This window comes from Pelodiscus sinensis, chromosome 8, assembly GCF_049634645.1.
Source record: "Pelodiscus sinensis isolate JC-2024 chromosome 8, ASM4963464v1, whole genome shotgun sequence".
In the NCBI taxonomy this organism is placed as follows: domain Eukaryota; kingdom Metazoa; phylum Chordata; order Testudines; family Trionychidae; genus Pelodiscus; species Pelodiscus sinensis.
The window spans coordinates 13,817,193-13,841,897 of NC_134718.1; the positions used below are offsets into that span (position 1 = coordinate 13,817,193).

Sequence of the window (24,705 nt, forward strand, 5' to 3'; positions counted from 1 at the left end):
AGCATCAGTCTCCAAATTACCAACCCCACATGCTCTCTAAATGCTGGGACTTTGATGTTTATTTGTGGTACATCTCCTGGGTGTGGTTGGTGCTACTTAGATGCTACATTAATGCCAAACAATCCTGTGCATGTCATGGGAAGACTGAGAATTTTAAATGCACTGAAGTCCAGAGATCTAAAGCAGTGGTTCATCAAAGAGCCTCTTGTGCAGGTGTAATATGCTATGTTTCTATGTGTCTTTGACTTAATGTATAAGTGCACACTGCGGCTGAGATAGAGAGGGTTGGATTTCCTCACTTGTGCATTTGAATTTCTCAGCTGCACCCTTGAATTCATTACTGTACCCTGTATATTAAATTGTGTTTGGTTTTGAAGTAAAATGCACATAATCATAGTGCCTTGCATGTGAGAGGACTGCCTGTGAGTGTGTTCTTGGAATGATTCACTTATTTCAATCTGCAGATGTCCAGTTATATACCTTCTTATGTCTGTAGCTATTTAGTCCGGGTATGCATTTGACATAGTAAGAAACAATGTTGTGTCAAGCATACAGAGGGTACAACATTTAACTTGATTTTATTTCTGTGGTTTTTGAACTGCACAAAGCATTAGTTTGTGAGTGAATATTATTAATAATATTATTATTATTCAATATTATTATTTCCGAGATTCTCATCACTGCCCTGGCATTTGCTCGCCGATGCCCATTAATTTCATGGGAATTGGATGTCTACATCCAATAGGTGACCGAAAGAATCTCAACCTTATATAAATAATATGAGAGAGAAGAAAAGAGAGAGATGTGTGAGGATAGTTTGTTTTATTTAACTTGGTTTTGCATTGATTGATTAACTTTATTGTTTGCCGTGTTGTAGTCCTGTTGGTCCCAGGACATGAGAGACACAAGTTGGGTGTGGTAATATCTTTTATTAGTGGAAGGGACACGCTTTTGAGCTTCACAGGGCTCTTCTTCAGATTTGAGGAAGGACCAGAGTGTTCAAGCTAAATACAAGATGTGAACAGACAGTTTATTCATAAGGAGATCATTTGAAATAATCATATATATTTGTAGGAGATCACTTGAAATAGTCAGTTAAATCCCCAGCTGTCAAGCTATTAAGGAACAGTGGAGGGGAGTAGGCAACAAGCTGTGTTACAAGTTGTTGTCACAGACCATAAAACCAACCTCTCTACTAAGTCCAGGGGTTTTAGTGTCCAGCAGAATTATGGAGTCAGTTTTCCGGCTCCCCTTTTGAAGGTGTTGTGCAGGTTTCCATTATGGTTGAGGCCCTAGTAGTCAGATATGGGGGATCAATTTGTGAAAATTGGGATCACTCACAGGCTACCTATGGTGTGTTGTCTTTTATCATTTCTCTGCAGAAGCTCATTCAAGAGCACAGTGATTATCTGGTTGATAATGTAGCCCTGGATAACTATTTTTTAACTTTTTGCAACCTTGATTTTTGTGGTTTCAAATTCATCCAGATCACCATACTAAGCAAATAAAACCCCAAACAAATGAGTAAGTTGTGTTAAACTCTTCCCATCACATACACAGTGGGTTCGCAATAGCTTGTCTCAAACATAAAACTCAAATCCTCAAAAATGCGTGGGTAGACAGGGACAGAAAAATAGATTTCAGTGGTCTGATCCCTTGTGACAAGTTTTCTGTACACTCTTACTCCTTAATGACTATGAAATAGAAACCAACAAACAGAACAGTGTAAATGGAAAACAAGCAAGGATTTATTTTTGACAGGTGGCAGATATAAGTTAAAGCAGACACAGTTCATTATCTTTGCATCTCTACGGAGAGCACAAAGGAAACCAAACAATGATAGCATTAGAAATACTGGTTTGAACTAAGATCTGTGAATTAAATACTGTGGGGTGAGTTCCGTTCCATATTAAAGATGGGGTAGACCTGTGGTTTAGTATGTTTTAGAAGTAGTTCCCATCCAGAAGCTTTTGAAGTTTGGATCTCAATCTGAATCACAAGGCACAGACCTATATGTGATGGGGTTAGATGAAACTGTGGTGATGTGGGCCTTATAAATACCTAAGAAAGACTGCATGGGGCATAACTAACCTTGTGGTGTATCAGCTAAAAAGGGAAAGTGATCTTAAAAATCCCACAGTTCTGACATAGAAGAAAACACTGTCCATACCTGAAGTGAAAGCAAAGTAATAAAAATTATGCATGTTAATTAGTGAGGGAGATGTTGGTTATTAAATATCACTATTCTTCTGACTGTTTGCAATAAAGGTGGTCAACTGAATTTCCATCGTCTTTCTGATGTGTTTTCATCTTGGGGTATGTCTAGACTACAGGCTTTTGTCGACAGAAGTTTTGTCGACAGTATCTGTCGACAAAACTTCTGTCAACAAAGAGCGTCTAGACACATTCAGTTCTGTCAACAAAGCAAGCTGCAGAACTCTTTCGACAAAAGATGTTATGCCTCGTAAAATGAAGTTTACCAGCGTCGACAAAACTGCTGAGTTCTGTCGACGTTATGATGTTATGACGTTCTGTCAACAGAACTCAGCGGTAGTGTAGACGCAGGTATAGTTTTGTCGACAAAAGTCCACTTTTGTTGACAAAACTCTGTAGTCTAGACACACCCTAAGTCTTCCTGTGTCTGCCTTTTGGATGAGTATTGTAATCCCTGTGTCGGGAGAATCCCAAATCAGTTTATTACACTCTGGTTCTCTTAATTCCCCTCTCTCTCAGCATTTTTCCTTGCTGCTTGTCCTAAAGAATTGTGTGATGTTTCGGTGCACTGTTGATAATACTTAGCTGATGTATAGTGCTGTTCAGCCACGCTGCTCCAAATACTTGAGAAGGAAAGGGAAGGCTCATTTCTTCACTTTGCAGATTGTGAAAATTGAAACCCACAGCAGGTCAGAGGCAGAAGCAGGAATGGAAGCCACCAACGCACATCATTAAGCAAACATTGCTGATTTTAAGCAAACATGTCTTGGCATTATTTATGTTAGTGTTTCTCCATCTGTTATTCCTCAAGAGGAGCTTGGGTAAATCTTCATATAAAGGAACCAGGCTTAGCTAGTGTTGCCAAGTTCACTAAGGTTGTGAGCCAGGGCACTCTTAATGATCATTAATGAAAACTATAAATCATCTAAAATGTTACAGCATGTTGGAGTGGTCCTGTATTCTAATGAGCCTCTTATTTTTGCATCAAAGACAATAGAGTGTTTATTACCAGTCTTGGAGGAAGAATTCTTCTGTCAATCCACAGAACAGGTACCACTACATTGCTTCTCTAGTGTACCCTACCTAAATGCCCAAAGACTCATGTGAAAAAGTAGCTCGTCACCTCTGCTCATTTGGTATTTGATCTTATTTTAGACAGTGCCAAAAAGGGAACCAGTGAGAGGCATTGGTGACAGTAGCAGTGACTTCTGTGTTATGAACACCTGCCCACTGGGGACTGGAATGAGATCACTAAGCTAAACTCATTTCACACATCGCCACCAAATAAGTCCAATGAGTTCACTCTAGAATGCCTGGATTCAAATGCCAGTAAGTTTACCACTGCCGTCGATTCCACTCCGTGGTGGACACTAAAACTACACCAAATCTATGTCTTCTCCTCCCATACCCAAAATATAAAGAGTGCAGGATACAGTAGGGATAGGTGCGAGAGAGGTACTGCAATGGAGGAAAATAGTTTTGCTACCTGATGCCCATTTCTTTATAGTAACCCTGTAGTAACTAATTCTTAATTAGCTACAATGTGGTATGACAATGCCACCTAGAAGACAACATTGTCAGCTCTCAATCCAGATTGTTCAGTTCATCACACATGACATTTCTCATGCATCTGGGTGACAAAAATATAGGGTACGTCAAGACTACGTTGCTATTTTAGGATACCAGAAGTATCTTGAAATAGCAATACCTCATCTTTAAGAGCGCCCACTATTTCCCAAAATAACAGATGCACTATTCTATCATCCCTGTACCCTCGTTCCACAAGGGTTAAGGGATTTGTTGCAATAGTGCCTTATTTTGAAATTTAGCACTGTCTATAGAGCACCAAATTTCAAAATACGCTTTTTTGACTTAGACTCAGTTTAAGCTATGCTATTTGCGTACTCCAACAGAAGGATGCTATCTAGTTGCAGTTCTTCTCAAACAGACACCGATCTCTTTCAAGAAGACCAGTAATACCATGTAGTATTGTGCCATATGGATTAATGCCTGGACAGCTCTAATACTGCCCCCAGTGTAAGGAAAGCGGCAGCATTATTAGCCTGATAACGACAACTTCTTATGAGACTCTTAACTGTTTTGTTTTGCTGAACATATTCCAGTGTTCAGAGTGTTGGCTGTTTTCAGATGTTACTGAGGAAGAAATCAATTCTGCTGTTAAAATGGCTGGAGACATGGCTATTAGCTTTAAACTGACAGCAGGTGTATGCACATTACCTCAGTAGTCTAACTAGTACAGTTCTCTGGCACCTTGTTGGAGGTCAGCTGCAAGGATTCAGGTTTATTAACCGGCACAGAGAAATAATGCTTCCCATCCTTCCATTCCAATTATTGTCAGTGGTTGTTTTTCACAAGTATTCCATTGTGTAAGCTCGTCCCAGGCAGTTGGCATCAACTAGATGGGACTCTTTCATGAATCAGAATGAGGACAAGTCAGCGGAAAAGTTACCTCGTGGGAAACCTGGACAAAAAAAGATGGATTTTTTCCTTAGTCACTGGAAATTGTGAAAAATAAGCTCAAAATCTTTGGGGTCAAACTGAAAATAATTTTGTTTGACAGGTTTCAGAGTAGGAAGGTGAATGGTTATGCGGTAAGCATCACCCTTACCAGTTACGGTTTACCGGTGGCCCATGCCAGAGCAGTCCTCTGTCCACTGCAGGCAGGGGACTGCTACAGCCTGGCCAGAGTGGTGCACCGCGGGCCCAACTTAGCTGGAGCAGCACATTGGGCCATGGCAGACAGGGCTGCCACTCTGGGCTGGAACATCCCCTCACCAGCGCTGTTTAAGTGGTTAACCGGTTAACTGATTAAACAGGATTTTACATCCCTTCAGAGAGGTAGTCATGTTAGTCTGTGTCATCAAAAACAACAAGCAGTTACATGGCAGCTTAAAGACTAATGCATTCATTAGGGCATAAGCTTTTGTAAAAGAGAACTTCCTTTCCCAGATGCTTAAAGAGAAAGAAAGGCAGGGGTACAGAGAGGGGAGTGCTCATTAAATCCGGGAGGACCTCGCTCATCTCCAACACTGATGAGTAGGTGAGAGCACATAGAGGGGAAATGGCTTATTGTAATGAGAGAGTCATTCCATGTCTCTGTTCAGCTCTCTCCTGAGGGTGTCAAATTTGCATATGAATTCCAGCTCTGCAGTTGCACTTTGCAGTCTGGTTTTGAACCTTTTTTTGCTTATGGATGGCAACTGATAGGACAGAATCTGCATGTCCAGGGAGTTTAAAGTGCTCCCCCCACTGCGTGAATGTTATCATTCTTACGGTGTGTCTAGACTACATGCCTCCGTCGACGGAGGCATGTAGATTAGCCAGATCGGCAGAGGGAAATGAAGCCGCGATTAAAATAATCACGGCTTCATTTAAATTTAAATGGCTGCCCCGCTCTGCCGATCAGCTGTTTGTCGGCAGATCGGGGCAGTCTGGACGCGCCGCGCCGACAAAGAAGCCTTTCTTGATCGGCACAGGTAAACCTGGTTTCACGAGGCATACCTGTGCTGATCAAGAAAGGCTTCTTTGTCGGCGCGGCGCGTCCAGACTGCCCCGATCTGCCGACAAACAGCTGATCGGCAGAGCGGGGCAGCCATTTAAATTTAAATGAAGCCGCGATTATTTTAATCGCGGCTTCATTTCCCTCTGCTGATCTGGCTAATCTACATGCCTCCCTCGACGGGCACTGCTGGCACATGGCGGCGGGCACTGCTGGCACATGATGGCATACATCACATTTATAGATGTGCACATGAATGAGGCTTTAGTGGCACAGCTGATGTGATAAGGTCCTGTGATGGTGTCGCTAGGATAGATGTGTGGCCAGAGCTGGCAATGGGGTATGTTGTATGGACTTTAACCTTACTGGACACACAGATTTTATTGTTTGTTTGTTTTTGACAGAATCAAAGGAAAGGAGAAGTAAGTTCATCAAACGGCTGAAGGAGGAGGAGCAAGAGACGGTTATGGCAACAGAACTTCCCTTATGAGCGTTAGCCCAGTGGCAAGGGCACTCTCCTGGGATGTGGGTGACCCTAAGGTTAGTGTTTGCCTTTCACAGTTGAATTTGGATGTGTCTCACTGCAGAGCCACTGGGCTCTGGGGGTATTAGTGTGGGGTTTTCTCACACTTCCATATAGAGGCTGTTACCCTTTGTATAAATAAATAGTCATTGTGGGAGGGACTTAAAACTTGGGTCTCCCACATCCTAGATGAGTGTCATCAGGCTGTAGCCCAAGTTGTCTTCATCATAGTCATTCATCATGAAGACAAATTATTTGCAGAAAATATTTCATCCGGCTCTATGTGTAAGTAAGGGGCCAGTGACCTGAGGCCGTCTTTTTAATGTTGTGCTCCATACGTAGCTAGCTTTTTAATTCCCTTTTCTCTCCTATTCCCTGGCTTGGGTGGCGACGCTCCCTCAGAACTGATTCTCCCACTGTATTGTTGTTGAAATGAGGACTCCCCATTCAGAGAAATACGAAGTGGAAGTAGCCTCTGGCTGTGGAGTTTTAGGGTTGTAACAATAGTATCAGGGTAGAAGAAAAAATGGGGCTTCCCCACCCGCCTCTTTCTACGTAAAGGTCAATCAACCTCTCTTTCCCAGGAGTGGAACACCATGGCTACTATTTTGAAGGGAGGGGAGGGTCCCCTTCTTCATTCCACCTCAAATTTCCCACCCCATCAAAGAAGGGATAACAGTGTCTCTGACAGTATCTTCCCCCTTCCTCAGCAATGAAAAATTATATATATTTTTCATGATGATATATTGGAATTATTGGGTTTGCCCTAGTTTGACATGCATTAGGAACAATCTGTGGAATTGGAATTGCTAATGTAAGAGACTTAATAGATTTAAGTAAATATTTGAAGTTGTTAAGTAACAAAGGGCTAGACCCAGAGGAGCCGACCACTTGCGTAGGCACCTGGGCAAGAGGAGGGGGTGGCTCCATACTCCTAGAAAGGGTGAGGTTTGGGATTCCTGGACCAACAGCTGTCCTCAAGGTGAGACAATAATGGGAGAGAAATTGCTAGAGGCGGGCACAACATCTGACCAGAGCTAAAAGCAAAAGCACCACCAACATTGTGTGAACCATATGACAGGGGCTGAGCACTTGACTCTTTTGGGGAGATTTTGAATAGAGCAGTTGACTAGCCATCTTGCTAAACATCTAACCTTGCACCACAACTGTAATTTAATTAAATCCTAGCCTCTGGAAAGCATTTTTTGCTTATATTTGCTTGTAACCATTTCTAACTCAATCCTTCATACCTGGACTCACTTAAAATCCTATCTCCTTGTGTTATTAACATTGATTTACATGTAATCTACACCAGCCCAGTGCTGTGTTTGTACTGAACTGACCGATAACTCCAGTTATCCTGTTAAAGTGATTCACTGCACATTAATGATTAAAGGAAGAAATCTCTTTGGAGGAATAAATAAAAAACCTTATAATTCCTCTGAATGGTCCAGGAAATGGCTGCTCATTACAGAACATGTGGTTTTAAAAAAAATCAGTACCAGCAGAGGGCATGTTCTGGGGTCATTTTGTGAAGTATAACCAAGAAGCTGCCACAGACAAGAATGGCTGTGGTATAGCACGTGGGCTGCTAGAGACAGAGCTGCTGATGCTAAGGTAGTTTAAGAAGAACATAAGAATGGCCATACTGGGTCAGATCAAAGGTCCATCTAGCCTGGTATCCTGTCTGCCGACAGTGGCCAATGCCAGATGCCCCAGAGGGAAAGATCATAATACGTAATCCTCACATGAACCCTCCCCTGTCTCCCACTTCCAGGGAAACAGAGGCTAGGGACACCATTCCTACCGACCCTGGCTATTAGCCATTAATGGACCTAACCTCCATTAATCTACCTAGCTCTTTTATGAACCCTGTTAAAGTTCTAGCCTTCACCACATCCTCTGGCAAGGAGTTCTACAGGTTGACTGTGTGCTGAGTAAAGAAAAACTTCCTTTTGTTTGTTTTAAACCTGCTGCCTATTAATTTCATTTGGTGAGCCCTAGTTCTTATATTGTGGGAATAAGTAAATAACTTTTCCTTATTCACTTTTTCCACACCAGTCTTGATTTTATAGACCTCTATTATATCCCCCCTTAGTAGCTGTGTGATAGAAAAGGAGACTAATTGTATGCTGGCCTGGCCCATCCACAAGAGGGACCCATAGCAGCAGAGACTGTTAAATCATGTATGGGTACTGGGTGGCTCACTCCCTCACCGGTCTGGATTACACCCCAAAATGTGGCCATTAATGACATTTGTCAACTGCTGAAGTCATGATGTCACTCAGAGCCGAATTCCAGAACTTGAAAATTATTTTATTAGACCCAGAGGATGCAAATGATCCCTTCCAGATAACACAGGATGTGCATGTTAGTATTGATAGCTAGCAAACTTTGTTTTTTGCATAAAGCAAGTAGGCTAGCTTCCAGCTCTGTGGAACCCCATTATAAATATATCTCTATACACAGGCTATAGCATAGCTTTTAGAGCACCATGCTATCATTCATATCTTTTAGTTCATGTGTAATGACTCTTTAGTCATCGGTAATATTACAGATAGAAAAATAATATTTGGGTGCTAGAAAATAATGTTGAAGTGATATGCAGTGTGCGTGTATGTGTATGTGAGTGTGAGTGTGTGTGTGTGTGTGTGTGTGTGAGGAGCTTGTAAACTGCATGTGGATCTTTTACAATTAAAGTGCAGCTGATGGAGCCCTCAGGAACCTCTTCCCACCCACCAGGCAGGGAGGAAGGTCGGGGCTTTTGCCCTGTGACAGGGTGGTGGGACTGGGGCTTTTGTCAGAGATAACTGGTGCATACTAAGAGGGGGAGCACAATTTAAAGGTCTCATGCCACCCCCAGGCTTGCCCCTCCCCCCCCCCCCCACTTACATTCTTGCTTCTGCCCAGCAGGGACAGGGAACTGGGAATAGTATAGCAAGGAAACTGGGAGCAGCAAAAACCAGTGGGATGGGACAGGGTGACTGGAGAGATGAGACTAGGACTTGCTGGGCAAGGAGATTGGGACTAGAGAAGATGGGACTGGGACAAGGACAGGTTGTAGAGGACGAAGCAGAAGTCGTCATGCTTGTGGGAGAAATAGACAGGAGTCTCCTTCTCTACACAACTGAGATTCATCCCAGTGCAGGTCTGTCCTGAGTTCTGAATGAGGTAGAGCTATTGTAGGGGAAAAAATAGCATTTGACCATGTAAGTAAAATGGACACACTACTATAGAGCTGTGAAGTGTTGAGGGGTGAAAAGGAGGTGTTATGATGCACCAAAGTAGTGTCATTACACAACATGGAAAAGAGTAATTATTCTATGTGGCTTAAACTATAAATGACATCTCCACACAGAACACATGCAGTAAATGAGTCCAGCTGAATTGGTCTCAGAATAGTTTCTTGAAATGTATTGGTCTTGGACAGGCCTGGGATGCTTGTGTGTATGCCTCCAGCAAGCTGGAAAAGCTATACGTGCAATGTAGTGGTGTTGTATTTTTGATGAGAATTAAAATATTAATAGACAGCAGCAGCTGAGCCTGCCAGAGATGCAGATTGTCAAAGGAAGTGTTTTAGACTAGCTAGATGAGCAGATAAAAGCACAAACCACTGTGGTGTGTCAGCATATATGCTACTCCCATTAGGCGACTACGCCTAATGTAATCCAGAGAGGAGTGAGGAGGTAAGAGCAGGCTTCTGATTTTCAAATAGTGTTCTGATTTTCAAATAGATCCATTCTGTGTTGAAGTGATTCATTCCCTCTTGCCGTCAAGCTGTTAGAGTATACACTTTTTATTTAATAGGTGCCTCAGCAATCTCATCACCGCCCTCACGTCTAATTTCTTGTTTTAAGGTTACAACTGAATTGTGAGCATATGCATGTGAGGGAAGCAAATTGTCATTGGTGGTCTGGTCCAAAGAATTATTCACCTCCTCCCTGCTCCCAGTTTTGTGGAAAGAAACATATTTTGTTCTTGGAAACAAAAAGCAGTGTTCACTTCTGCGTGCGAAAAACTGTCATTTCACTATGGGAAGGCCTTTTGGGTTGTAAAAATAATACATTTTTAAATTTGTCCACAGCCATCATTTTGGTGGAAATGTGTTAGTGGCAAATATGCTATTGGGAAGATAAAAAGGCAAAATAATTCTCTTAAGTCCCAAATTTAGGAATGGTGAAGGCATTGGTACTTTTAAAACAAAGATTTTAACTATTGTGCTGACAGGAAGCAGTACCAGCTATGGCTTATAAGAACTGAAAGTCCAGATGTGTATACATGCCTATAACATTTACCAGAAGTTTTTGTCAGCCCTGTGGCTTAATACTAATGGGTTGCATGGACATAGAGAGATCCTAGTTCTCTGCTCATTACACAAATAAGTACAACAGTAAAGAGAATGGAAATAACAACATCAAAAAAATCAGGACTCCACTTGGACATATCCTAATGGCTTCCACTGAAGGCCCATTGAACTCAAAGGGAGTTTTGTCTGCCTAAGGAATGGAGGGTTGAGCATAGATTATTGTATAACTCCTTACAAGTTGGTACCAACTTCTCTGTTCTCCACATAGAATAAGTTAAATGCAAAATATGTTTGATCATTTTCATTCGAAGTAAAAGCTAGAAAGGAAATTGGATCACATAAGCCTTCTAATTGGGAATGTTTCCTTCTCCTCACTAGCGGTGTGTCTAGACTACAGGATTTTTTCGGAAAAAGTAGCAATTTTTCAAAAAAACTTCACCTGCGTCTAGACTGCAGCCATGTTCTTTCGAAAGTAAATCGAAAGAATGCGGCCATTTTTTCTATCATTGTAAACCTCATTTTATGAGAAATAACGCCTTTTTTCGAAAGTACTGTTTTGAAAAAAGGCACGATTGAATACAAACTGTGCTTTTTCAAAAGAGAGCGTCAAGACGCTCTTTCAAAAAAGCGGTTCACTTTTTCGAAAAATCTGCTTGTAGCCTAGACGCTGTCTTTCGAAAGAAGCTTTTTCGAAAGATTCTTTCTAAAAAGCCTCTTTCGAAAGACTCTTGTAGTCTAGACATAGTGAAGTGGTCCAGGAATTTGAAGGGTGCTATTTTGAACTGCTTCTCCATTACTTTCTTCTCCTCTTAAATACTTTTACTTTTAGCTTCCTTATTTTCATCTAACTAGCTTCCACAAAAGAATTGATTCTCCTCTTTGTTACATTGGTGCACATTTAGGCTGTGTCTAAACTGCAAGCTTCTTTTGGAAGAAGCTTTTCTGTAAGAAATTGTCTGAAAAAACTTATTCCGAAAAAGAGTGTCTATACAGCAAAAGCGCATCGAAAAAGCAATCTGCTTTTTTGAAAGATAGCATCCACACTGAATGGATTCTATCTCGCATTTAAGCTGTGATTTCTATGGACGGAGTGGCAACCAAGGCACCTGTGCTTTTTCCTCTTTCCTGCTCTTGCGAAAGAACTCCCTCTTCCCCGTCCACACATGCCTTTTTCCGAAAAAGCTCTTTCAGAAAAAGGCTTCGTGCTCATAGAAAGAGGTTTACCAATGTCGGGAAAACCCATCTGTACTTTCGATTTTTTTTTTTTTAAGAACATGATTGCAGTGTGGACGTAAGTGAAGTTTTTTTCGGAAAAACAGCCGTTTTCCAAAAAAATTCTGCAGTGTAGACATATCCTTACTGATTTCAGTGGTGAATTGGTGTAATAGAAGAGAGAAGTTAGTTCAAATATTGGGTTTCCTTTGCTTAACTGAGGCTTGTGCATTTTCCTCTGCCTTGACACTGCTCAAGAAATGAAAGGATGCTGAGCAAAGCAGTACATATGTGCAGGCTGAGATTTTTCAAGGCCTCATAGGATATGGACACTGTGTTCCCATACATTTAAATCCCTTAGACAGTTTTGCACACCTCCTTCATAATAATATTAGGTTCATTTGCAATCCCCAAACAAACTCCACAAGGACAAATACCTTTGCAGAAGTACATAAATTATAACAATAATATTAAGAAAGCAAGAACTGTCAGGGTTGTTTTATGTTCTAAATATTTGGTATGTTGCTAATTGGCAAATTGGTCGGCTAAAGAAGGAAATTATGTGACCTGAAATCTCAGGAGGATTGCCTCCTAGGTGATTGAAAAGGAAAACACTGGCATAAGCTGTAAGTAAGGCTCTTCAGTTTTTATTTTTGTTTGTTTGTTTGTTTGTTTTACTGGAAATTTCCCTGGTTTTACAAAAGATGTTATTCAGCTTTCATGGATTTTTCATCTGAATTGTGGACCACTCAAGTACATAAAACTACTGATTACATTAAGAAAATACAGTAGGTAGATCTTAATATTAATAAGGTTATGATATATATAATATATTATATAAGGTTATAGTATAATATATTAATAAGGTTAGTTAAAGGGTACATGTGAGGCTGTCTGTAGTAAAACACACACACACATATTTGTAGGTATTGTTAGTGTACAGTTTATTAAATAAACCACAGTTCTAGACTACCTTTACTTTCAGCATTCTTACTTGGTTTTCTTTAAATTCCTTCATCCCCCTAATTACCTCAGTATTCTTCCAGAAAGCTGTGATGTTAATTTTTGCTACAGATAAATTCCTAGGAAATTTTAAAACTATAATAAAACTAAAAACAAGAAGGGTCTTGTTTATAAACTTCTAATTTGGCACTGATTGAGAGGGCTAATTTTGTCTTGGATGATACGTGTATGGATTTTACATACCAGGCTACAATCCAGGCTAATGAGCTGCTGTCTCTCCCCTGACTTGCAACCCTGGGGGCCTTACAACGCTATGGTTTAAGCAGCTTGCACCTAGGCTACTTACAAACAGCGTTCCAGCGTGCAAACCATGCCTGCAGCTTACCAGCCATACATGGGTGATATTGTGGTTTTCACCCCCATGCTTAGATTTTTCTCCCCAAAATGTATTTTGTATATGGCCCAGCCTTCTCCTGGACAATACAAGTTCTATTAAGTCCATTATTTATTTAAAAGGAATAATATGCTCATGACTTGCTGCCCCAAAGTGAGCTTCCCAGATACGTCAGTTTAAACCCAATGGACTAGATAAAACAATAAAGAAAGTTTACTAACTACAAAGAGAGATTGTGAGTACTATTGATGAGGCATAAAAATATGAAACGGTTATAAGAAAAAATACAGAAACATAAGACATTTATTAATACCTAACTTAGACTATCTCAGATCCAAGCAAAATTTCTCAAAGAATCTTTTTGCATTCTCCCTGACCAGTGTTTTAGGTCAGGATCTCTTCTCCCAGCCTGGCCTATACTAAAACAAAATACAGGACTATGTAGCATTTTAAAGACTAACAAGATGGTTTATTAGATGATGCTCGGGCGTCATGACCCCCGAGCATCATCTAATAAACCATCTTGTTAGTCTTTAAAGTGCTACATAGTCCTGTATTTTGTTTCAGCTACACCAGACTAACACGGCTACATCTCTATCACTATTCTACATGCAATGGCCTATACTAGGACTTTATTTTGAAATACCACTCCCCCCGCCATCAAATTTATAAGCAGTGTCCACACTACCAAACCCGTTGTTTAGAAATAACGGGCTGTGAGATTTGAAATCTGCATTCCTGCTTTTCATCAGGAGAAATGCTAATTCTGAAATAGTTATTTCGAAATAGCGGCAGTGTGGATGCTCAAGTGCTACTATTTTGAAATAGCTCCTCCCCAGTAATTAGAACTAATTACTCCCCAGTACTTCTGGGGGCTCTAAGTCTGAGGTAGCGCGTCCACATTAATGGAGCCTGCCTCGGACTAATTTCGAGGATTCCCCATAATGTGGACAGGCTAGTTGGAATTTGTTAAATTGGGAGTTAAGTCAAATTTTATCATTTTTAAATAATTTCCTAGCGTAGACATAGCCCTAGAGTCCAAGAAATGCTTTTTTGTTGTTGTTGCTTATGGTGCAGTGACTGTGATGGGGAAGATGAAAAAAAGATGTGTCTTAGGGTGTAAGGCCCCTTCTTTTTTATAGTCCATCCCCCCTTTGAGAAACGTGTCCTGCTGGGAGTAATATGACAGGCAGTCTGCGTGGAAGAGAGCTTCATGCTGTTTCTTTGCTAACGTGTAGATTTCTTTTACAAGAAAGTAGAGGTAAAGAACAGTTACTTATCATGGCCCATTAGTCTTGTTTACATCATAACTCTCACATATAATGCTGCTTTGCACATTTTGCCATGCTATTCATCGGCAACCTGAGTTTTGAAATAATTCACAAAACATTAATATATAGGATGTGAAAAAATGGGCATATTCTGTGACAATGGAGTAATTCAGTAATGGATTTCCCAAGGTTTCCATGGAGAGGGGGAAGGTTTTGTTAATTTTTATTGCAAACACCTTCATGTTATTAAATAAAACAGCCTTCACTATCCAAAAATGGTTTTGACCTATCGGTTTGGATTATTCGGCCTTGGCGTGACACAGTTACAATTTCCTATTTATCAGATAGAGTGTTGGGGCTTTTTTAAAACCTGTGGGAAGTGAACCTTCCCTACTGCAAGGCAATCTAAAGGAGGGGCCAGAAGGTAAGAAAGCTCTTGCAGAGCTCTGAGAATTTTGAGTTGGTGGATTGATCTCAGGTAGGTGGAGGCAGGAGACTTCTTGCTTCCAGGTGTCTGTGTAGCAGTCTCCTTCTTTGCCTGAGGAGCCTGACTCCACTAGGAGAAATGAGTCCACCAACTGCATCTTCCTTAGGTTACTCATTAGCAAAGGCTACTCAGTAACTGCATTTCAGTGGTGTAGTAATTCCCTCCCTGGCTTCCATGTTAGATTTTTTTTTATTTGTAGTGCCTAGACATCCCAATTCTCCACTGCGCATAAGAAATCAACTCTGCCCCAGACGACTCTGACAAAACAGACAACGGCTTGGAGAAAGGAGTCATTGGTTTCCCATCTGTGAAATGGGGATAACAAGGTGCACGCCAGTCATGTGATTTTCCCAATGTCACACAGAGTTGGGAATTAGTCTTTGGTCTCCTGAATCCCAGTCCAGTCCGTAACCACCAAAATATCCTTCTCGCTTTCACCACAAAGAGGTCATAGTATGATGGAGATAAGCCAGCCCTGTGCTTTAACTCCTGCTGCTTCCACTCACCGAACCTCACAGAGACATTCAAAAGTTCCTTGGCATGATGATGGCAACATCATCAGCACTCTCTTGCCCCAGAGCAGTTGGGAAGGGAGTGAACTGCTTATAAGGCCTGTACTTATCTAATCAATAAGCTTTCCTGTCCTCTGCTCAGATGAGACCTGAGCTCCAAGGGCAAATAGTAAAATGACATTGTCTCTGAAGTCATTTGATGAACTTTTATGTTCAAAATGGTGAGGTATCCATTTAAATGAAGAGAGGAGAGAGAATAAAGGAAACCAATAAAAATTGAATTGTGGTCTGGCTTTGAATTCTGTGGAACCAGTGTACAATATGAACAATGTGTTTTGCTGTTTGTTATGATTAAAATATGTTTAAATGATATTGTTTTAAGGAAATTTAAAAATTGGTCACAACTTAAATGCATTAAGCTGTAATAATACCAATGAAATTAATGGAGCAAATCCAATGTAAGTGAGATCAGACCTTTTTTTTAAACAAGGATTTAAGTTTCATTTTAATAATACAGTTCATGTATAATTAAACACCATTTTGCTGCCAAATGTATTTGTTAAACACTGGCTATTAACTGGTTGCTAAAATACCCCTTTGTTAAAATCTTAAATAGAATAACTTAACCTGTATCATTCATTTGTATAGTGTTAAACATCAAGAGGCACATTTTAAATAATTAATGGCTATTTGATTAACTTACAGTCCTTGGTATTCTGAAATCTAAACTAGATGTATATTTAACCAAAGACATTGGTAGCAGAGAGACAGAGAGAGAGAGATTCTTATGTTCTTCCAGCTTCCAAGGAAAATTGAAACATACATGCCTGAATTAGCATCATACTAGTAAAGGACTGGTGTTCAGAATATCAGCCATTCCCTCGGAAAACAGCAAGAGTAGCATTCTGGTTGTTTTATGTTTCTACTTGTTAATAAATGATATATGTTAGAGTCACTATGTAAATCCAGGTTCACAGTTAAATAGTGCTTGAACAGATTGTCCCTTGGCACTTACACACCAAAAATAATATCAAGATATATAAAAAAGTGTGCCCAAAGATGATGATAGCAAAAAAAGTGTGAATCCTGGTGGAATGCTTAAAAATGTATGAGCAAATAACTCTTTTGCTCTTTTGCTATAAACAAGCTGTAAGATCAAAATATTTTAGCATAATTGACAGATAAAAGTAATTTAAAGCTACAAGTCATAGATCGTTTGTTTAGTTTTCAAAGCTTGAATTCAAAGCCCATGAAAAGAAGCCCTGGGATGACAGCTCTGAAGACTTATGTCCCCCTTATTTTTTAACAAAACTACTTCACACAGGAAATAACTTCTTATGTTTTCCCTCACTGCCCTGCCAATGCCCAGCAAGAACAGGAAAGAAACACAGACATTAAAATGGAGAACTTTCAGTCTTCATTTGCATTCCATCCTTGACCTCTTTGGTGACCATCAACAAGGCTGCCAACAGTTGAGTGCAGACCCGTTTACTTGGAGTAGATTGTGACATCAGATCACTTCACTTTAAGAGCACGTTAGATAAACATCTATCGGGGATGGTCTACCTGGGTCCTACCATGAGGACAGGGGACTGGACTCGACGACTTCTCGAGGTCCCTTCCAGTTCTAGTGTTCTATGATTCTATGATTCACAAAGGTCACCATTCTCAAACAGTTTTCAAATAATCTTTAGTTTGTTCTGCCTAGATTTAGAAAAGTGACCTAGAAGGTACTTTCCATTTTGAGTTTCCGTAAGCCCTTTGATCATTGTCGCTAATTTTTCTTAAGTTGCAATGAGTTAGCAACAAATTGCTTAAAAAATCAAGTACTTCTTGCCCCGAACTGTGTTCTTTAGAGATACCTCACCCAGAGACAACCTGAGTGTGTTCTAGAACAGAGGTTCTCTCTCAAATTATCCTCATTGCTCACTCTGTTCCAGATCTACCTGCTGCTCATGTACCCTAATCCTTTTCATCAGTAATATTTTGTGTTCTTCTGCACATTTCCTGTCCTTATCTGTCTAGGAGGTGATGCTCTTTCGTAGGGCATGCCCACTTCTTCAGATCATATGCCGTCTGTCCATATTTCACTGCTATGTACAGGCACAGTGTGACATATACTATTGAATGCATCCCTGCCCCCAAAGTTCTGAACACAGACTGAACCGGTGTGGGGTTATGCTGAATTTGTTGTACAGTAATTGGAGGTAAACATCTCATTGGCACACCTTGAAGTAAATTAACTATTGTATTTTATATAACAAATTTCCACCAAAATTATCTGAAAAACCTAGTATGAAAATACAATAAATAAAATCCACCATTGCAGCATTACTTACTTGTGCTCCCCAGAAATGTTTCACATGCCCTGGGATATGCATGCTACAGTTGGCGAACCCCTGTTCTAGAAAAGCTGTTACAGCACAGCAAATGCTAGGGAAAACAGGAGTTATACAGAATGAGAAAACCAAATCTGTGTCTAATGCATCCATAACAGCAAAGATGCTGTTTCAACAATAGTTCCTAAGAAAACAAAGTTTTAAAGCAATAATCCATTGGGTCAACTATATTCCTGGTATAACTCACTTAAATGAATAAACCTACATGAAGAACAGGTATGGTCCATTGTGTTCTTGAATGATGATTCATTGGTTTGGTGGCTAAAACGTTTGAGTGGGACTATGACTGAGTGAATGCATTGAGAACCACTTCAGTGCAAGTAAGAAGCATCTTGTATTTGTAGCATCCATTTCATTAGGAGTAGGAGGCTACTTTTGGAGATGATCTTAGTTTCGTATTATTTATGCCTTGCTCCATGGCAACATTCCACTCGAGGAGTTGTTTGTGGAGAGAGAAGGCACATAGATAAAGCAGATTACTTTATATGCCACATTTTCAGTCTGTTCTCTATCCACCACTTACAATGCTTCAGGGGTCTAACATTGATTGTGAATCCCATTTCTGAAAAGGAACCTATATGTGTAGTAAAGATATGTGGCAACTCAATGTACCCAATTAAAAAAAATCTGTAAATTCTGCCCTCATACCGCATGTTCTCCACTCTGTCTCTGGCAAAAAATAACCAAAACAGCTAACCAATAAAAGAACAAGTACATCCACACCTTCTTCTGGAAGTAGAGAGTTTATCTGGGAAGAGATAGAGGACACAGTTCTAATTAAAGAACAACTAAAAAAGGGAAAATAAACGTTCTTCAGATTTTCTCCCCCACATCAAACCAACCTCGAAGTCTGAAATTCAGTGGTTAACACCTTGTTTGGTGTTATTTTTAATGTGACTGCTTTTCCAGGCCATTTCTCTACCATTCTGTTGTGTATGTATTAATTTTGATTCCAGTCCTAGAAGAGAACACATTATCTGCCCCGACGAGTTTACAGTCACACTGCAGACAAGTGGCTAATAGAGTAAGCTATAATGGGGAAAGAAATGGCAGAAAGGGTTACAGAAATAACACATAGCCATTTGAGTTTGTTTATGCAGATGTCTTGATAGTTCTGATGTCCTGTTTTAATTGTTCCAGAGTGGGGGGGAGGTGCAGAATTGGTGTGATGGATGTGAGGACCTATGGGAGTGAGAGAGAGAGATTGGAGGGATAGAGGTTTGCAGAAGAGGAGTGATATTGGGGGGACAGACATCAGGATGTAGGGAAGAAGACCTTCTTAGAATAATGAGCAAGGAAGGATGTAACTGACTTACACTGCACCTTTTATTTAAGCACGATGGCTACGTCTAGCCTGGCCCCTATTACGAAATAGCCATGCTAATTTCCAACTTTGGAATAGGGAAATCCACGGGGGATTTAAATATCCCCCGCGGGATTTAAATAAACATGTCCGCCGCTTTTTTTCCGGCTTGGGGAAAAGCCGGAAAAAAGTGTCTAGACTGGTGTGATCCTCCGGAATAAAGCCCTTTTCCTACTTTCAGGTAGGAATAAGAGATCCTCCGGAAAAGGGCTTTATTCCGGAGGATCGCGCCAGTCTAGACGCTTTATTCCGGCTTTTCCCCAAGCCGGAAAAAAAGCGGCGGACATGTTTATTTAAATCCCGCGGGGGATATTTAAATCCCCCGCGGATTTCCCTATTCCAAAGTTGGAAATTAGCATGGCTATTTCGTAATAGGGGCCAGTCTAGACGTAGCCTAAGCGGTTCATACCTTGTGCCATTAGAGAGGGTATAGGGTTGAAAACCTTGTAGTATGGTTCATGACTACCATTCCCTGGGACTTCAGCAATTTGGTGGCATTAATCCATTTCAAAAGCAAACAATATGCTCTTTGCGTGTAGTTTTATACACGTCGGTGAGATAATCCTTTCTAGTTGGGATGATTTAGCAGCATCCAAAGGGGTTTGACTCCATCAAGAGCAAGGACATCATCCCAATATTCCTTTCAATTTGATGGATATATTTTAATAAGGGACCCCTGTGAGCTTTCGAAAATATCCCTCCAGCACATCAATTACATTAAGCAACTGATCCTGCAAAATCCTCCTCCCCCCCCCTTTTTTTTTACAGTAATGGGACTTATTCATGCAAGCTGCTGCATTGAAGAAAATGCTTGTGGACATATTTAGCATCTCACAGGATCAGGCATTTGATTAGTAATCTGAAATATCAAACTGTTTTGTTTTGCTACTAGGGCTTGTACCTTGGGTGTTGTGGGAATATTTAAAAAAGACAGACCTGGTCCTTGCACATGAAAGCCATATGTACGAATAACTCCATTTTCTGATTAGGCATGTGCAGGCTCCTTCTGTCTTGGCCACCCACACCTTCCCCCTACTTTCTTCATCTGAAGTGTTCCACTGTGGGACTCATTAACAGCAAACTTGTTAACAAATAATGTGTGGAAAAATGTATTACTGTGCAAAACAAGAGTTGGGTGTTGCAGCTTCCTGAGTGCCTGGCTCCTAGCTTGAATGACTCATACAAACAGTGCTTTTCATTATTATTTTAACATCTCTCAGCTCATCACGTTAAACTGCATCTTGCTCTCATTTCAGACATGCATTTGGGGAGGTAAAATACAGTTCTTTATTTCATAGAAGGCGGGAAAGGAAAACATTTTACCTGCACTTGGACCAAATATAAAACTAATTTGCCTTTTTTTTTTGCCTGAAATGCTCCATTTTTATCATGTACAAAGTGCTCAAAGCCATATCACATTTTCTTTAGCATGTCAAATAGATGTATTATTTGCATAGCAAGTCTGCCTACAAACTTCAGTCCGAATCAGACCACTTCCATTGCTAGCCATTGTACAATCACACAGACATGCCACTGCCCCCCCCCCCCCCCCCCAAGAGTTTTCAATTTATTTTGGAACAAACTGCAATGAATGAGTGAAACGAATGATGGAAAAGAAGTACAGGGTAATGGTTATAATACCACAGTTGCATGGGCTAGCTGGCTGTGCACCAACTGAGGGTTCACACTCATTTGACACTTTTAAAAATAAATCTTCATTGCCCCTAACTGCCTTTTAATTTACTCATCTATACTGATGACAATAGGTGTCACTTCAGGAAAGCATCCTGTGTTTTTTTGTGGATCAGTTCCAGAATGGCCATTCCATGTGTAATGGACAGTATGGAAGAAAGCAGGGTTAGCTTTGTGGGAGACACATAAGTGCTGGCAGTAGGGGGTGCCACCACACACTCCCTTCCTGAGGTGGTTTCTATCATATACGGAGTTTTCATGGTTCCATGGCTCTCAGCACCTCCCCTCTACAAATAGTTCTGGCATCACTGGGGAGACCTGGTCTAAGTGGCATTACTGTTGGGGGAAGAGTGATGAAGTAAAGAAGTACAACAAGCTGCTGCATGTGGAAGGTCTGGATGATGAAAGGATTTGAAAGCAAAGCCAAGATTCTCGACTGCGATGTAGTGAAAAATGGGCAGCCAATGAGAGCAGTTGTGATGTGGTTGGAAGGAAGTGGAAACTTATCAATATTCTGAATGGATTTCCTGGGGCATTGTGGGTGTTAGAGAGGCCATGGAAGAAGTTACTTCACACAAGATGAGAGGTGATTGGTGCCCATACGAAAGGGAAGCCAAAGGAACATGAGAGGGAATGGTGTATTCTTGGTGGTATTAAACATTTACCATATTAAATTATGAAAAGCAGATTCTCAACGTACATCCTCCATGACTTTCCTCCCCGTCACCCTTCTGTTTTCCCCATTTTTATCTCTTCTTTTGCAGGTAGAAAACCTCCCTCAGCTACTTTCTTCACTCTTTTTCCGTTGGAATATTCTTGCTTGTGCAACTTTTTTACCTTCTTCAGGGCCTTCTTTTGAAAGAACCAAACTATCCAGTGCACGTGTGCTATTTGTCCTCAGGTACTAAGGGATTCAGTAAGAAAAAGTGGTCAGGCCTTAACCAAGCTTGATTCTTGTCCTAAGAACATTCCTTTGACTCATGTTCTTTGAATATAAAAGACGTCCTTACAGAATTCCCCATAGTCTTCTTTTCGGATCTGTTGGCGCAGTCCCTTTGAATCAATGTGATACTGAAAGGAGAATTTATCCTTGCCATTCTAACACTGACAAAATAGTATAACTTTGCAGTATGGTTAATTAACACCATTTTTAAAGTCTATTTTAAGCTGTCTTCTTTCAGTGTGAACCATTTGATCAGTTTCCAAAAATGCAACTTAATCAGATTTGATTGCTTGTTGGAATTTGTAATTAACATTTGGTAACACTGCAGACACCTAAGTTATGTAATTGAAAGAGAAATGATTGGTGAACCATAATGGTGACAGTTGTTTAAATATAGCATCCAGAATATTTTAAATTCACAATCAACTAAATGTTATTTCTTGCTTTCATTTCTGACCCCAGATAGTTTAACTAGATCAGCTTAAACAGATATGAAATAGTATGTGAGTTAATGTACTTTCCTGCCAAACTACTGTGTACAGTTACGTTATATTTTACATGTAATTTAAAAGAATAAAGCCTTCATACCTGAGGTCTGTCTGAAAAGCTTACTCCATTTTTTTCAATTGGTTATTGGGATGATACTAAAATTTGTAAGTTGTTTTGTCCATAGGGCCACACAAGAAGTTTAAGAAAAATAAATTGGAATTATAATTATGGATCCATGAGACCTCAGGACTGGAAATAATACTACATCTGCTTTTGTTGTGTTTTCATACTTCCTTTTTTAGTCCTCATTCAGGCCAGGATGTGCATTAAGTAAGCAGATATCAATAATAATGGGAAGGGAAAAAATAGCTCACCTTTCTGGAAATTTCCAATTCTGGTTTAAGTTTGAGCAAATCTTTTGAATAACTCTTATCCATATAAGTTTGCCAATTTCAAGTGCAACTTCTATTACTTTACAGGTTTCTGAATCCCTGTTGAACTAGTAGGATGGATTATGCATCATAGGGTATTTTATTATTGCAAAATTTCACAAAAGTGATGTTTAGAGGTGAATGCCAGCCTTAATCTTAGGCAAAACAAGAATCCTCTTACATCTGTATATATGCAGTGGAAGCCTTCCAACTCAGACACTGACAAATGGAACCTTGATGGAGGACAGTTTTCCATTAGAGTCCCAGCTCTTCTTTTCTCCTCACTCTCCAATGTCTACGCTGGCATCAGAACCTGAACTGAAAGTGACATTACTTGAGCTCTGCTTCTGGAAATCTTGAACTATGCTCCATCATTGAGTCCAACAATTATAGGATCATACTTTATTGCAGATATTGCTTAGTGGTATTTTTCATCCGTCATCACTAAACGCATATTTGGTAGTTGGTAGATGTGTCTGCTGATGATTGATCTATTGTATGTCAAATAGCATTTGAATGATATTTAAGGGCAAAAATACATCAGTCATATCCTTCTGGTTTTGAACCTGAGGTTCTCAGAAGTTGTGATGAAATAAGTTGTAGTGTATCTGGGTATAAATGGTTGTGTAACTTGCATCAGGTTGGTGTTCAAGCACTGAAGATCATGCAGGTTTCAAGTATTAGTGCACATACAGGATAATAGGAAGAAAAATGCACACATGGGGGTATATACCTGTGTATGTATGTGCATACTGATATATGCAAATAATTGGATAATGTTTGAGTCTGATTAACCCTTCATATAGCTTCATATGGCAATTCATTTATATTGTGCAATGTAGCATGAAGCTCTGTCTGTTTTAAACTCATTGACTTCTGCTCCTGAAATGTTCAGAGTGTAGGTTTTAATTGTTCACTGAACCAATAAATCCATGCTTTCTTGGAAGAATAGTGCTGGGTTTAAAGGAAATTCACCAGGGAATCATGTATTCACCCCATCTCTTCCTAGCTTCCCAAAGAGAAAGATAAGGAAAGGGAGACTACTGAGTCAGACAGAGCTGGCAGTTTTATCTCTGCTTGAGCTCCTCAGCATTGATGTGTGAATCCGTGAGAGACCTGCAGGAACACAAACAGATTTTAAAAGGACATTAGAGACTGTGAAAGCAAGATTTGCAGCAGCATGCCCGATAAATAATACTTCATGTGCCAGTCACTCTGACAGTTCCATGAACTCCTAGGACAAGTGGTGCATTAGGAGAGGTCAAATATGTGCCAATTTCTGCCATGTGCCAGAGGTTAGTGAAAGTTATGAAACATACTTCCTCCCTCCAGCCTAAAAACTGACAACAGCCCCTCCCCTGCAACTCCGTACCATTTGGGAAGGGATGTATGTCCATCCAGAAACATAAGCAGCGTATTCCTCCATAAATCCATTAAATGGGGGCTGCAATTCAGAGATGTCAATTTTCCCACTTCTTTTTATACCATCCCTTCGACGCCATATTCCTCAATGAGGAGATTACACTACTGTGGCCATTCCCCATGGATATTCATGTTGGGTATGTCTAGACTGCATCCCTCTGTCGGCAGAGGGTTGCAGATTAGGCAGGTCGACATTGCAAATGAGGCAGGGATTTAAGTATCTCGTTTTGCCAGTCTAGAGACGGATCTGTTGAGAAAGAAAGACTTTTTCAACAGATCCTGTAAACCTCCTTGCAGGAGGCATAAGGGGTCTGTTGAAAAAGGCTTTCTTTCTTGACAGATCCCCCTCTAGATTGCCACTTTTTGCCGACAAAGTGCTGAGTCGGCAAAATGTGGTGGCCATTTTTTATGCAAATTAGGCACGGCATATTTAAATCCCTGCCTCATTTGCAATGTCAACCTGCCTAATCTCCATCTCTCTGTCGATAGAGGGATGCAGTCTAGACATACCCGTTGTCTCCTACAGCAATCTCTTTGTGTGTCAGCTTTTAATCCAAGGCAGCT

The 24,705-nt window shown here is 40.4% G+C and overlaps 1 long non-coding RNA gene across 1 annotated transcript in view; it reads left to right on the top strand.

Moving 5' to 3' along the window:
- The window catches only part of LOC142830374 (uncharacterized), a 69,088-nt gene that overhangs the window by 13,851 nt on the left and 30,532 nt on the right, over nt 1-24,705 (top strand). The window contains exon 2 of the long non-coding RNA XR_012905561.1: nt 6,139-6,274. This is a non-coding gene — a long non-coding RNA (uncharacterized LOC142830374). The remainder of the gene's footprint in view (nt 1-6,138; nt 6,275-24,705) is intronic.